Source organism: Coffea arabica, chromosome 10c (genome assembly GCF_036785885.1).
Source record: "Coffea arabica cultivar ET-39 chromosome 10c, Coffea Arabica ET-39 HiFi, whole genome shotgun sequence".
Taxonomy (NCBI): Eukaryota; Viridiplantae; Streptophyta; class Magnoliopsida; order Gentianales; family Rubiaceae; genus Coffea; species Coffea arabica.
The window spans coordinates 25604043-25619260 of record NC_092329.1 but is presented as its reverse complement, the minus strand read 5'-3'; the positions used below and the strand labels follow the sequence as shown (position 1 = coordinate 25619260).

General features: G+C 36.6%; 1 long non-coding RNA gene across 1 annotated transcript; it reads right to left on the bottom strand.

Moving 5' to 3' along the window:
* Positions 1-9789: 9789 nt before the first annotated feature.
* LOC140015675 (uncharacterized) lies at positions 9790-12167 on the bottom strand. Its single transcript, XR_011822306.1, has 2 exons — positions 11714-12167; positions 9790-11554 (listed from the first exon to the last, which is right to left on the bottom strand). It is a non-coding gene; the product is annotated as an uncharacterized lncRNA (long non-coding RNA).
* Between the last annotated feature and the right edge of the window lie 3051 nt (positions 12168-15218).

Below are 15218 nucleotides of genomic sequence, written 5' to 3'. Positions count from 1 at the left end.
CTTAGCACTTTTCACCTCTTGGGACTTTTCTTTTCTTTTCCAACTCAAAGTTACCCCAGTGTGGGGTTTGCGATTCTCAGGGGTTGCCAAACGAAGTAATTTATTCTGAAAGCTCAAAAGGGATAATTAGGGATAGAATGTTCGATTGGAAAAGAAGAGGGCCTGACTTTTAATCCGTTCCTTACATTAACTCTGAAAGGAAACTTTCGTGAATGCGAAATTTCTTGCCTGTATCTGAATTAATTGACTGAGGAAGACGTTCATGATCCGCCGGGCAAAACTCTTCTTTTTCTTCCTTTTTTTTCTTTCAAAATTGAAGCTCAAGTAGAATCAAATTCCTCCGATTTATGATTCCCTCTTTTCCCTTTTTAATTTTAGCATTTTTGCTTTTTCTCCTTTTGGAAAATTCTCCAATCTCCTTCCCCAATGTGGGGTGCGATCATTAGTGCTTTGAAAAGAACCACCGATTTTAGCTCAAATGAGGATGCAATGGATAAATTGTGTTTAGATTGTAGAAACGATGGCCAAAGTATCATTCTTACACTCCATGACAACCAAAGTAACGAATTGCTCATTGAAAATTCATTCCCTTTTTTGATATTTGAAAAATTTTCCCGTGTAGGGTAGTGATCATTAAGGCTCTTATTTGAAACGAAATTATTCTTTCAAAGGCTCAAATGGGAGAGCAAACGATAAAATGTGTATAGGTAGAGAAAAGAATACTCGAGGTATCATTCCAAATTTTCAAAACAAACAAGAATAACGCACATTTTTGCTTTCACTTAGATGTGAATTGAATCGGTTACCCAATGGACATTTTCAGGCAAAGATGGCCCCAATTTGCAATTTATCAATCAATGTGACTGATTTTATTTTGGGGTTAAGTGAAGGAGAAAAGGTATCTCATTGGGCCTTTCGAGTGACCTCTTACTTTTTTCCTGAGCACTCTTATTGTATAACTCGGATCACCAATCGAGTGTAAGGATCTTAGGAAGCATTCACTTGTGAACTTTCAGGCTGGAGATTAAAAATATCTCAATTTGGTCTTATTTCTCAAAATTCATCATGAAATCTCCAATGAGTAAGAATAAAGAATGAAATGTACATAAATATATACAAAACAATAATTGCCCAAAAATTTTATTGCTGAAAAACAATTTGAAACAAAATTTCTCGTTCAATTATGATACAAATGAGAAGAGAGAAACTTGTAAAGAGCTCCACATATACACTTTTTGTCTCCTTTTCTTTTGAAACAAAATGTATTAACAAATCAAATAAACAGAATTTCCCTTTGGAAAACAATTACGACATCTCTCAGAGGCTTTAGCGTAGAACTTCCAGATAGATCATTTATGTTTTCATTGTAGGATCTGCCCAAAAATCAAATAACACTTGTAATCTTCAAACTTTATTGGATTAAAATTAGCATCAGATATAGAAGAATATTTTCGTCTTATTGAAACATTTTTATGAATGCAGAAGAGGGGGAAAACAAAAGAAAAATACCCAAAGTTAGTAGGCAAAACTGCAAAATCGGTATGCATGTCCTATGGGGGGAGCCCTTTTTGTGCCAAGGGTAGGCCTAGCATGAAAATGCAATCCTCTGAGGTAGGCACTATACCATACCTGATGGATCTGATCAACTCATTGAGTGAAAATAATTTTTGAAAAATTTGGTCAATCGGAGTGACGAGAGTCACTTGTCAAAACGAGGACCTCGTCCGGAGGGATTGATCACTTTTGATTGATACAAGAATTTGCAAAAACGCACAGGTTTGACCTTGACGAACTTCCTATCGAAGAGATTGGAATTCGCTGACAAATTTTCTCAATGAAGCGCGGATCAAAATTCCAACTGATCAAATAGCTAGATGCAATGGATGTTTTTCTCAAAATTGATTAGGTTTCTCAATTCGAAATCCGACATTGAAACCCTAATTGGTCAAATGAAATTGACAATTTATTAAAAATCGACCGGATTACCCTAAAAAGGGAAACGGGTCAAATGAATTGAGTGAAATTTAAAACTTACTCAAAATTGACCGAATCATCCTAAAAAAGGAACTTGATCGGATGAACTGAATGAAATTGAGAATTTTATTCAAAATTGACCGGATCGTCCTAAAAAAAAAGAACTTGGTCAAATGAATTGAATGAAATTGAGAATTTATTCAAAATTGACCAGATCGCCCTAAAAGGGTAAATTGATCAAATGAATGAAATTGAATTAGTGATTTATTCAAAAATTGGCCGAATGACCCTAAAAAGGGTAAATTGGTCAAATGAATGAATTGGTCAAATGATGAATGAATTGACGATTTATTCAAAATCGACCAGGTGACCCTAAAAAGGGTAAATTGGTCAAAATAAATGGATGATTTTTCAAAAATCGACCTGATGACCCTAAAAAGGGTAAATTGGTCAAATGAATGAATTGGTCAAATGATGAATGAATTGACAAAATGGATTGGATAAAATGGATGATTTATTCAAAAATCGACCGAATCGCCTTCAAAAAGGGTAAAATGGTCAAATGCATTTATTCAAAATTGAATGGATAACCCTAAGAATGAATTAAACTAATCAAATGAATTGAATGAAGTCAATTGATCAAACAGATCGAGTGAAATGATGATTTGACCAACTCGCCCTAAAACTAGGCAAATCGGTCCAATGGATCGAATGATTGATTCAAAATTGACTAGATCACCCTAAAAAGGGTAAACTAGTCAAATAAAATCGGATGACTTATTCAAAATTGATTGAATTGACCTAAGAAATGAGTAAATTGGTCCAATGAATAAAATGGAGATTGATGATTTATGCAAAAATCGACCAAATCACCCTAAAAGGGTAAATTGGTCAAATGAATTGATTTATTCAAAATTGATTAGGAATTGACAAAATGGATCGATTGAATCGTTCGGCCATTGATGGTTTCAAAAAATTAGTCTATGAGCCTTCTAAAATCACGATTTGGCCTCAGTTTATTAACTGTCTCAATGATAAGGAATTATTTGTGAATTTCTTCAAATTAATGTCCTTTACGCAAGGAATTTTTACCAACTTTGATAAAAGGGCCAAAAAGTGATTATTAGACGTTCATATTCCAAAAATCACTCTATGAAAATGATTGGATCCTACCTTACCTTGTGCACTACCCCTTTGGATGGTACAAAATGTAAACGTGCAAGTCTCATTGGATTAAGTATCCGAGACACAAGGTGGCTTATCCCCTAGCACGGGATCGCCTAAATGGCATTCCCTTTCTAGGGTTTAATGCATGATGCCAGTTATTAAAACAGGAAAAAAATGCAATTCGAAATGAAACGTGACCTAAGGAACCCTTTATCTGCCAGGGTAGGCCTAGAATGATATGCAATCATTAATCTATGAATGCAATATACAAAAATCTTTAAACGTGCAATAGCCTATCTACAAGGGTAGGTTCTAAAAGAAAGTCATGCCAGACCTCTTATTTGCTAGGGTTTGTGAATGTAAAAGACAAGAGACAAGGAAACGTGAGTTCAACACATAACACATAACACATTTGGACAATTAGATAATATAAAGAGCAACAGAGACAGATAAGGAAAAAAGGATGGGACCCCTCCCCTCGTGAATAGTGTTTCCTAATTTAGGGTAAGGTCGACTCTACCCTAGGCAATTCTAATATGGATGCATGAGGTTGGGGTTCGCTAATGCATCTAGACTCGATAATCTTAGGTCCCCGAGCCTTCAGACTTAGAAACCAAGGGTCATCAATCCCAAGGTTCTTTGTCGGTGGCTCGAGCGATTCCCCAAACACCGCTACGCACACATCGTGTCGCGACTACGTGTTTGAGTGAATCTATCAAAATCCTCAACCTTCGACTAAAAGCTAAAGGCTATCAACCCATAGCTTAAAGCGGAAGATTGAGTGACCCATTGGATCATGCTACACACACATCGTGTCGTGATCACATGTCCAAGTGGATCACCTAAAATCCTAATAGGGTGGAGTGGCGTGACAAGCCACTAAGAGAAAAATAAATGAGGGGTAAAAATAATTAAAGCGTATGCACGTATGCTAGTGCTCGTTTGGAGGGGAGGGATCAAGAACCAACGTGAGGCTCTAAGGTGATGTCCCCCACCCAAATGCAATGCAAGCGCGAGATAAGCAAGTAAACATACATCCAATCAACCAAACATACATTCGCGAGCGAGGGAGTAGTTGGATACGCGTGAAATGCAAAAATCCTAAAAAATGGAAAAATGCAATCCTAAACACCCGAATGTGATATATGAAAAGATTAAAAGAAGAAAAAGATTGATTAAATCAAATTTGCTCGGACTCTCGAATATCCCCAGTGGAGTCGCCAACTGTCGCGCCCCATTTTTGATAAGAAAAATAAATGGTTTGAAAATGTGTTTTTTGATTGGAAGATGAATCGTGATTTAAAGAAAAATGGGTCTAAATGGGGTTTTGAGAATGCGACGATTTGACCCAAAATTATAGTTTAAAAAGGGTTTTTGAAATCAAAATTGGAGTCGCCACTTGGTAATGAGTTAAGGTGTACCAAGTCACCTAAAATGAATTTTTTAAAGGAAAAATAGGAAAAAGTAATAAGAAACCCCTTTTAAACGACTCCTAGTCCACGTAAACCAAAGAAAAAGGTTCGGGAGTCACATTTGACAAAGGGGAAGGCAAGGATAAAATCCAAGGCACCCCTTTGACCTAGCCAAGGCTAGTTGCATGATTTAATCAAAGATTTTCTTGTTTCAACCAAATAATTTATTACATTTGGATGCACTACATGAATGCAAACCCTAGACCTAGGGGGATTGGGGAAAATTTCCCTTCAAAGGTTGAGTGGTGCCAATCACATTAATCGTGAAAGCCCAATAATGATCTTTTAAAGAAGTCACGAATAATGCGAGTGCGATGTAAATGAATGGAATGCATGTATGCAATGTGAGGACATGAGTTTGAAAAAATAATAAAAGACAAGAATGTGTAAATGAAAACGTGCACGTGAGTGAGCAAGGTACGGTATGTGAAATGTGAAGTGTATGTGTGCAAGTGATGATAAAAGTGTTCGTGTGCAAGTGAACATATAAAGGTGTACGTGTGCAAAATGGGAGGAAAAAGTGTTAGTGTAGTGATAGAGTGGACTTAGGATGCATGAACCTAGGGAATTCATGCATATTGGGTACGGGGAGACCTAAATCGTGACTCAATTTGCCCTTTTATAGAGGGAATACAAGCGTGCTAAAGCTTATAAAAAGCCACACTCGTCTATATCCCATATTTAAGGGGACTCTCAAGCAAATGAACCCTATAACTAGTATGAAATGCAAAACCTAAAGTGAGAGGGAAGGGATTAGAGGGACATGCGAAATGATAAAACTAAAAAGAATGCATAACATGTAATGAATCATGCAAACATGTACTAACGAAAAGGGGAAATGGCTTATTGGGTCTAGCATTGGACTAGCCCTTTCTATGAATTTCTACTAGCATTGGACTAGTGAAAACGGAACAATGAACCACAACTAGCGTTGGACTAGTGTGGTGACGGGAAAGGGGGCCACAACTAGCATTGGACTAGTGTGGTGACGTCCATTCATCCATCACATTCATTCATGACTATAAAAAGCGAGTAGACATGCGAATCACTTATAAACACGTAGCACATAACACTTAGCATGCTTGACTAGATGCAAGGACCTAATAAAGCGATTAAACACGTAGCAACGAAAGCAAGCAATGAACTTATTGCATTTGCTAACTAAAACAAAGGGGGGAAAGGGAAATTGGACAAGAAAGCTCGCCAAGCCCTATCTATTACAAGCCAAGAGGTGTACACATACCCCATAAAGAATAACTTAAATAAAAAGCAAAAGTAAATGACATAAATAAAAGAAATTAAGGAAAGGCTAAGAAAGCAAAGTAGACATGTATTTCTCACGTAGCACGTTGATTCACATAGGAGAGACACAAAAAGATAAAAGAAATTATACCTCCCTTGAAATGAAGCTCTAATGGAGTGAAATCAACTTATTTATCCTCCAAAATAAAAGAAATGGTCAAGGTACCAGTTTATTTGGCAAATAATCACAAAGGATAAAAAAAATAAACATGAATTTGAATCAATTAAATCATGTCAACAACCCACATTTAAGAAGTCAAAAGAAGAAAGGACTTGATTGCAAAGATTGACAAAATTTTGGGGCCAAATTTAAAGAAAAAATAAAGTTCAAGGACTTATTTGCAATTAAAGTAAGGACCCAATTGAAAGAGGTTGAAAATATCCAGGGCCATATTACAATTAAAGAGAAATTCAGGGACTGATTCGCAAATCCAATTATCAGATTTTTAATCAAACAAACTGTTGGGCCATTTTAATTATTTCTTGGGCCAAAACCACTTGGCCCAATCTGAAGTTCAAAACAAAAAAGAATGGGCCATTTTTATTTGTTTGGGTCAGACTCACTTGGCCCAACAGAAATCCAAGCAAAACAAATGGGCTAGTCTAATATTCTGATCCTAAGAATGATCCAATTAAATCACAAACCCAATTCTAAAACCCAACCAAAAGTGTTGGGCTCTATCTTCCTAAACCCACGTCAGAAACCCAACAAAATAAACTAAAACCACTTGCTTGAGCCCAAACAAAAAAGTCCAAACCAAATCAAATTTTATTTTTATGAAAAGTCCAACAAGATAAAACCCAACTAAAAATCGCTAACCTCTGATTATGCATTAAACCCCAAAATTAATCTATCCAAAGTCACATAAAATCGCATCAAAGAAGGAAACATTTAAAAGGACAAAAATTGGTTAATTATCTAATTTTCTGGGCCAATGCAGAACAAAGGGCAACTTGAGGGGTTTAGATGTAACAAGAACAGGGACCCAATTGAATGAATTATAGCAGCTTGGGGGGCAAAATTCTGAAGTTCTGGAACTCTGGGGCGAAAACACAACACGAAACCAAAATGGAAGGATTGAAATCACAATTTTGACAAGTAATTGTCTTCTCCGCCGAGCTAACATCAATTAACATTCTGCAACCAGAAATCTGGTTTCAATTTCTAACCATTTCAACAAACAATGAGACTCTCAATGCTCCTTCTCATAACATCAATTCGAATTCAGCATAGAGGTATGAGACTAAAACATGAAAACTACAACGAATCAACACAGCTTTCTTCCATAAAAAAAATTAATCATCTTCAAGCAGAAGGTTCATTCGGGCATTTTAACTAACAGCAAATGGGCATGAAAAAACTCAACAGATTTCTGCTCAAATTACATTACAACCGGCCCCAAAATCATCAGAAAAACAAGGAATTCAATCCAACACACACACAGAAAACATATGCGAACAAAAAATTACAGACCCTCAACAGAAAAAAAAATCATGATGACAGACCCACGGCAGCCATGCTCTGAGAGCTTCCAGAACCCGTACTTGAAGGAAGACTGAAATGTAAAAGAGAAAGAAAAACTTACCTTGGCCTCTCACGGTGGTTTCTCCAATACAGATTGAGTGGTTTTGAGCAGCAGAGGTAGCGGTCGGAGCGCTAGGAAACGTCTGGTGGGCAGCAACCACCTGCCGCTGCCGCTAGACTAGGAGGTCGATGATGGCATGGTCGGTAGCAGCCGACAGCGGTGACTTTATTGACCTGAGCATCGGAGGATTTGGGTTGGGGCGATTGGCGGCCGGTGGTGAAGAAGCGGTCGGCGATGGCGATTGCAATTTCTCAGATTTTCCTAAGTCGACCTCTTTCCACTCTCTCTCTTTTCCGGATTTTCTTTCTCTATTTCTTGTTTCTTCCTTCCCCTTTTCACTTGCTTGCCCGACAGCTTTTCCTTTCTAATCACGGTCCGAACTCCAGAAACACCCCCTAGTTCTTCCTGCCGCCCCCTCTCTTTTTGTTTGTCCCTCTCGCTGTGTTTGTTTTCTTTTTCTTTTCCTTTCCAGATTTGCGGCCCCAACCTCTCCCTCAGCTTTCTCCGTAGCTTTTCTTTTCCTTTGCTGTTGTCGACCTTCACTCCCCCAGCTCTCTCTCTCTCCTCCTTTGCGGCTGTCCACCCTTTTTTATTTATATGGAAACCTCACAACCCTAAACACTCCCAGCCCTCTTCTGTATTTGCAGCCAAAGGAGCCGTCCCAAACTTTCCTTGCAAGCTGCTACAAATGCAGCTTGCCGCGGCTATCCTTCCCTTTTTTTCTTTTTTTTTTTTTTTAAAACAACTTGATAATTACAAAAATGATAAAATAAAAATAAAAATAATAAATTGACAAAAACCAGGTAATAATAATAATAATGAAAATAATTTAAAAACTAAACAACTAGAAACAACAAAAATGGCCATTTTTCCATCTTTTCCTACATTTTTCTTTTCCATAGTTTTTTCATTTTTCACCTTTTCTCTTTTTCCTTTTTCTCTAAAAATTCTACGCTAAACTTACAAAATAAAAACTACAAAAACAACTAAAAACTAAAAAGGGAATAAAACTAAAATAAAATAAACCTAAAAGGGCTAGACAAACAAATAATGAACTAAAACGCAACACAAAGCATTAATTCAAAATTTGGTGTCTACACAATGTGATAAATAAAAAGGTTTAAAAGAAGAAAAAGATTGATTAAATCAAATTTGCTCGGACTCTCGAATGTCCCCAGTGGAGTCGCCAACTGTCGCGCCCCATTTTTTGATAAATAAATAAATGGTTTGAAAAAATGTATTTTGTGATTGGAAAATGAATCGTGATTTAAAAGAAAAATGGGTCTAAATGGGGTTTTGAGAATGCGACGATTTGACCCAAAATTATAGTTTAAAAAGGATTTTTAAAACTAAATACGGAGTCGCCACTTGGTAATGAGTTAAGGTGTACCAAGTCACCTAAAAAATGTATTTTTTAAGAAAAATAGGAAAAAGTAGTGAGAAACCCTTTTTAAACGACTCCTAGTCTACGTAAACCAAAGAAAAAGGTTCGGGAGTCACATTTGACAAAGGGGAAGGCAAGGATAAAATCCAAGGCACCCATTTGACCTAGCCAAGGCTAGTTGCATGATTTAATCAAAGATTTTCTTGTTTTAACCAAAGAATTTATTACGTTTGGATGCACTACATGAATGCAAAATGAAGGAAAAATGCAAACCTAAATTCTAAAATGTCTCTTGTAAGGTTTTTGGTCCCAACCACATGAATTGTGGCGGCCAATAAAGGAAAACCTTATAGAGGTCGATTAATGCAAATGATGGCTAAAGTGCAAGTGTGCAAGTGTATAAAAAGGTGAACGTGTGAAATTGTATGAAAAATCCAAGTGTTTGTGTGCAAGTGTATGAAAATAGAATAATAGATATATAAGGTAAAGTGGAATTCCATTTGTGAGGTGAAAATGAGCGCGTGATAGGTAAAATGTAGTAAAAAGTATGGTTTGAGAAATGTGCAAAATTGTGGTTAAAAGTGTATGGATGTGATAAAATGAAAGTATGACCCTAGAGGAATGCAACAAATCGGGTACGGGAAGGACTCCTAACTTTTCGACTTCGATTTTCCCTTTGATTAGAAGGCAAAACTAGCGTGCTAAGGCTATCGAGTGGCCACACTCGCTCGTTTCCCTTATCGGAAGGGGACTCTTCAGGCAAATGAACCCTAACTAGCATGAAATGCAAAAATCCTAAAATGGAGGGAAAAGGGGTTCGAGGGGCATGCAAAATGATAAAACTAAGAAAAATGCATGATATGTGGTGAACAAGCAAATGATGCACTAATGAAAAGAAAGGAAAAAGCCTATTGGGTCTAGCGTTGGACTAGCCCATTCTATGAATTCCGACTAGCGTTGGACTAGTGGAAACGATAAAAGAAGCCACAACTAGCGTTGGACTAGTGTGGTGACGTACATTCATCCATTCCATTCATCCACACTATGGAAAGCAAGTAGACATACCAAATACTCATAAACACGTAGCACGTAACATTTAGCATGCTCGACTAGATGCAAGGCCCTAATAAAGCAAGTAACAAGTAACACATAGGCATGCAACTAAGCTAATGAACTTATTACATTCACTAACTAAAACAAAAGGGAAAGGGAAAATGGATCAAATTGCTCGCCACAGCCCTATCTATTACAAGCCAAGAGGTGTACACATACCCCATTAAAAGAATAATTTAATGAAAACAAAAAGTAAATGATATAAGTAAAAGGAATTAAAGAAAAGCTAGGAAAGCAAAGTAGACATGCAATGCACTTAGCACGTTGGGTCACATAGGAAAAACACAAAGAGGGATAAAAGAAATTATACCTCCCTTGAAATGAAGCTCTAATGGAGTGAAATCAACTTATTTACCCTCCAAAATAAAAGAAATGGTCAAGGTACCAATTTATTTGGCAAATAATCACAAAAGATAAAAATAAACATGAATTTGAATCAATTAAATCATGTCAACAACCCACATTTAAGAAGTCAAAAGAAGAAAGGACTTGATTGCAAAGATTGACAAAATTTTGGGGCCAAATTTAAAGAAAGAATAAAGTTCAAGGACTTATTTGCAATTAAAGTAAGGACCCAATTGAAAGAGGTTGAAAATATCCAGAGCCATAGTACAATTAAAGAGAAATTCAGGGAATGATTCGCAAATCCAGTTATCAAATTTTTAATCAAACAAACTGTTGGGCCATTTTAATTATTTCTTGGGCCAAAACCACTTGGCCCAATCTGAAGTTCAAAACAAAAAAAGAATGGGCCATTTTTATTTGTTTGGGCCAAAACTTCCTTAAGCCCGATCAAAAAATCAAAGAAACAGATGGGCTGGCCTTCACTTTCCAGCAAAGCAAATCCAACCAAAAGATTGGGCTTTACCTATTAAGCCCAAACCAGAAATCCAAACAAAAGAAATTAAGCCCACTTTTCAAACCCAACCAAATATTAATACCCAAAAAACCCGAATCATAAAACTAAACCCAACAAGATTAGCAAATCAAATAAAATTATCAAGCCATAATTATGATCTAAAATCAAGAATTAATCCACCCAAAAGACTACTTAAAAAATGAAAGGATAATTAAAGTCTAAGAAGGGAAAAATTGGTTTAATTACCAAAGGTTTTAGGCCATATCAGAATAAGGGGAAGCTTGAGGGGTTCAAATGCAATGAAAATAGGGACTTAATTGAAGGAATTTTGAAAGTTTTGGGGTCCAATTATAAAGTCTTAAAATCATGGAATTTGATCGTCTTCCCCAATTGATAGAAGCTCCAGACGACTGCTTCTGTCACATAATGAAGCTCGAATTCATACGAACAGGAAAGGTAAGACAAAAGAAAACCCGCGCATCAAAACGCCTCAAAAATCTCACTTCCTGGAAAATTAACAATCATCTTCCGACAAGCGTTGTACTTGCTGGAATTTCACTTTCCTCATATGCACAAGCATAAATCATTCGTTTTCTTTAATTTTGTTTGAGCATTTTGTCGAACAGATGAGATGCATCCGAAGGTTGAAGGAAATTCCTCCTTCTTTTTGTCGGATAAGGGCCCAGAATTTTTATCTCTACAAATTGCAGTCCAATGAACATCAACAGCATACACAATCATGAAATCACATATGAATACACAGGCAACTAAAAAACAATCTCAGAAAAATAAACAATAAAAGCTTCAACAATCCAACACTGAAACTCGAAATTTAGAGAAGGAAAAGAAAGTTTACAGTGCTAATCATCGGTGAATTCGCAGGTGATGGTGGTGGATTCAGGTGCTGACTAGAAGACTCAACTCCTTTGCCCAAGCTCTTCTTCTTTTTCCTTTCCTTATTGCCCGAAATTCCTTCTCCAAGTTCCAGATTTCAGCCGCAGCTTCCTTCTCGATTTTCCTTGTTCCGCTTCAGTTTTCTGGCCATCAGCCGCCAATCGTCACCCTTTTTCCTCTCTATTTCTCTTAGCTCTTCCGCAGCTTCCTCTTTTCTTTCCCTTGTTCCAGCTGAAACCTTCAATTTTTCCCTTGGCCGCCGTTCTCATTTCCCCGTTTCTGTTTTAGCCGCCCTAATCCCTTCTGTCGGTTCTCTTGTTCTTTTCTTTGCTACTTGTTCCTTAGTCCCCCACCGAGAGCCTCCCTCTCTGTTTTTTTCTTCCCTTCCAGTGTCTACCTTCCCCGATGACCTTTTTCATCCACTTGCCCTTTCTTTTCTTTCATTTTGCAGCCGCCTCCTAGATTTCTATTTCTTTTTTGATTTCGTTTTCTCTTCTTCTTCTTTTTTTAGTTTTTAGCCCTCACAAAATTCTGTTTTGACCCCCAAAAATTTCTTAACTTCCCAAATGTCCCTAACACCTCACCCCTTAGGTGCTTAGTTGTCTAAAACATAGAAAAGACACTTGTCCAAGTGCATGCAGTCCCACTTGTCATTTTCACTTTTTCTTTCTTTTTCCTTTTCTCTTTTTCTTTTGTTTTTCCTGAAATTTAATGTGAAGCCAAAAAATACACTAGAACAAAAATAAAATAAATAACAATAATAAAAATAAAAATAAAATAATAATAATAATAATAATAATAATAATAATAATAATAATAATAAAATAATAATAATAAGAAATGAAAAACCTAAAATTGAAACAAATAAAGCTAAGATGAAATTAATTAAACAAAGAAAGTTAAAAAATCAAAAATTTGGTGTCTACATGACAAACTATTTGCTTTCACTAAAATATGATGTTGACTGGATTACAAACCATTGGAGCACAAGAATAAGACAGATCTTAACCTCCCATTTTCCTTAGTCACCTCAAAGAGCAGAAATAACACCCACTTGATTGGTCCTGAAAGATGAGCTAACAAGAGGTGGTGACCCATTACCCTAAGCATCAATGTTCAAAGTAAGGAAGAAATCTTTTTGAATTTGGTGTTACTCTGAGGGATTCATTATAAATTTTCTGCATGAGTTCAAACTCGACGTCTAAGTTTCTTCACATTGTATATATGACTATTTTCTAAATTTTAGAAGTGCGGTTTCTCTTTGTTCAAATAAATGGGGAATTATCTGAACAAATTTTTTACAATCAAGGGAGCCCATACTGGAGCAAATTTTTATTTGTGAGATTTCACGAAATAAGCCCACACTGGGGCAAATTTTCGTAACACATTTGAGGACTTTGCCCAAGAGTCAAGTAATATACTTTTAATTACAATAACACTGCTTTTTCATGAGGATTAGTTGCATGTTGTACTTTGGTAAGCCCCCTGCGCAGGCGTTTACAACTGAAAATTGATGAAGAAGCGCGAGAGTGCTACTTATGAACTTCACCCCTGGCACAAAGAAGTGTCACAAGATTCCCAAGATCTTCAAAATATCAGTATGGAGGACATTAGGTGGGCTAAAGCAGCAAATCGACTTGTTGACAAGGTCGAAGATGATGTGAGATTGATGATGGATCGCTGATGTTTAACACCAAAAGAAGGCTTGTCTTGACAACACAGCTTATGAAAAATTGCCTCGCCTTCCACCAGCAGCAATACTGTCTGTGAATGCTAATTTAGAATATGGGAGTGTGGGTTGCTCTGATTAGCATTAGAGGATAACATCAGGAAGCAATAAGGATCAGCTTCTGTTGAAAGTCATGGATGATCTCACAGCAAGAGCAAGAAAGCTTGGAGATAAGTTTGACGGTTGGACAAGAGAGTATCAGTTTGGACTTGGTAATGGAATATCAAAAATCTAGAAAAGTTTTCGGTGATCAATCATTTTGCTAAATTCCATGATCAAAGGCAGGTTCAGGATTCATCCCACTGACCCAAATAAAGACAGGCTCGGGTATTCATCCAAATGATCAAATCAAAAGAGCATTTGGATCTGTTCATCCCTAGAAAAGTATGATGAAACAACGAATAGTTAACCATCTTGATTCCAGACAGAGAGGTTTATCTCAATGGAATGCTAGAAGAAAGTCTCAAAGGGGCTTGATGTCAAAACAGCTTGCCGAACAAAAATGGACATCACAGATGATAAGATTTGGAAAGGTCACATGAAGACTCATGTTTACACGATTTTCGAAGGAAAGTTTCAAGTGAAAATGACAACACACCACACTGGGGCAAAATTTTTTGTAACCCATTTAAGGATTTCGTCCAAGAGTCAAGCAAGATGTTTTTAAATCAATCATACTGCTCTTTTCATGAGTAGTAGATGCATCAAGAAATTTAAGTGCATGTTGTACTTGGATAAGCCCCTTGTGCAGGAATCCATGGCTTGAAATCGATGAAGAAGCATAAGTCAGAATCTTGCGAATTGAGACCTTAATGAGGAGCAACCATGCCGTAATGCAAATCAAAGGATCGGCTACACAATAATTGGTAGAAACTGGCGCAAATTATTTTTGGAAAGATTCTCAAAAAAAAAAATTCAAAAAAAATCAAAAAAAAAATAAAAAATCAAAATAAAAAATCAAATCAAGTTTTATCACGGCAGACTCGGGTTTAATCCCACTGACTGATGGTCAAGGCTTTACACTGCCACTAGCCTCGGGTCAGTCCCGATTTTAAATTTCTGTTGGGGTCAGTCCCGAATTTAAATTTCATGTTGGGGTCAGTCCCTTCGGGTCAGTCCCAATTTTAAATTTCTGTTGGGGTCAGTCCCGATTTTAAATTTCATGTTGGGGTCAGTCCCGATTTTAAATTTCTGTTGGGGTCAGTTCTCTCGGGTCAGTCCCGAATTTAAATTTCATGTTGAGGTCAGTCCCCTCGAGTCAGTCCCGATTTTAAATTTCAAGTTGGGGTCAGTCCCCTCGAGTCAGTTCCGATTCTAAATTTTTGTTCGGGTCAGTTCCGTCTTAAAGTTTTCGTTTGGGTCAGTCCCATTTTAAAGTTTTCTTTAAAGAGGTCAGTCCTCATTTTCAAAAACGGCAGTCGTTCGAATAGTTTGCAGCCGAATAATACAGGAAAGTATTCGGTGTCTAATTCTTTGTCTCAAATTTTTTTTTCAATACTCAGACAAAGAGGGGCAAACTGTAGACACCAAATTTTTAAATAATTTGTATGCTTTTTATTTCTGTTTTAGTGATAATTCCTATCTATTTTTATTTGTTAATTTCATGATTTTTGTTTTAGACTGTTTGCATTTGTATAGCATTTTAGATCATTATTATCTATTATTTTATTTTAATTTTTAATTTTTGTATTTGTTTTTGCCCTTTTAGCTGTTTATTTTTATTTTTAGACTTTTTAGC